This window comes from Myotis brandtii, unplaced genomic scaffold (assembly GCF_000412655.1).
Source record: "Myotis brandtii unplaced genomic scaffold, ASM41265v1 scaffold896, whole genome shotgun sequence".
Taxonomy (NCBI): domain Eukaryota; kingdom Metazoa; phylum Chordata; class Mammalia; order Chiroptera; family Vespertilionidae; genus Myotis; species Myotis brandtii.
Genome location: NW_005371677.1, coordinates 221,325 through 222,667, shown reverse-complemented (window position 1 = coordinate 222,667; position 1,343 = coordinate 221,325).

The window sequence follows — 1,343 nt, the reverse complement described above, 5'->3', positions numbered from 1 at the left end:
CCAGCTCTACCCCCAATCAGCCCCCCCATCCCAATTGGGGGCGGGGCCAGCTGGCTAACCTCCCTGGTCGGCCCCACCCCTGATTGCCCCCCCACCATCAGCCCACAGCCCCTCCACCTGGCCAGCTCCACCCTGATTGGCCCTCACCACCCCGATTGGGGGCAGAACTGGCCAGCCAACCTCCCACATCCCCTCCCCCCACACCAGCCTGGCCCCGATTGGCCCCCACCGGGGAAGGCTGGCCAGACCCCATCTGTGCAAGAATTCGTGCACTGTGCCTCTAGTCCAGGATAATGTTAAAGGGAGAGTTTGGAGGTGCTCTGAGGGCAGTGATGGGGATGAGACTTGATATGGTCTCCAGCATCAGCTTTTGGAGGAGGTGACATGTGGGATCCTGCAGTGCTTTGGGAGAAGGAGCATTCCGGGCAGAGGGAACTACAAGTGTAGAAGTCCTGAAGAAGGAATAAGTGACAAGTTTGAGGAACAGAAAAAAATCCTATGTGGTTAGTACCTGGTAAGTGAAGGGGAGGGGGCATTCCAGAAGGAGTCCAAGATGAAGAAACTGGAAAAGCAGGAAACCCAGATATGAAGCCATTGTATGGGTCCAGGCTGGACAAGATGGAGGTTTGACTTGGAGTGACTGCTATGGAGGTGGTGAAACATGGAAAACAAGGCATTTAGAGCAGTTGGACTTCTGATATATGGCCCTTGAGGGTTGAAGAAAAGGAGTACTCAAAGATGACTTTGATTTGAACAACTGGGTGGATGGGGGTTGTTACTAAGATAGGGAAGACAGAGAAGGAACTGGTTTTGTGGGGGGAAATCAGTTTTTTTCTTTGTATGCATTTAGGCTGAGATGCTAATTGGCCATCCCAGTGGAGAGGAAGCAGCAGTCCTCATAAAGTCTTGAGACATGAAAGTGGCAAGTCCTTCCATGCTCTGGGACAGTGTGGGAGAGAGCTGGGGTAGGAAAGGCAATGCTGGCTGTGGGGTGGGAAATGGCCTGGAGGAGGGATGTGTCTGGAGGTGGGGGGACCATCCTGGTCTGTCATGTCAATCCAGGTGGGAGAGGGCGGGGGGCATGAATCCGTCTGACATCTTTCTGCACTTTAGTTTTGCCTCCTCATGCAATAGACTGCCTCATAACTCCATCTCAGTGTTGGCTACCCCAGCACAGATGGGTGTCTTGGTTAGACAACAACACAGCTGTTGTGTAGGGTGCTCTTGGCCTGCGTCCATCTCTGTGCTAAGGGTTTCCAATACTTTATCTCATTAATCAACACTAAGATGCTATGAGGTACAACTCCTCTACTTATGCATAAAAGTAGTTGCTACTGCTGTAT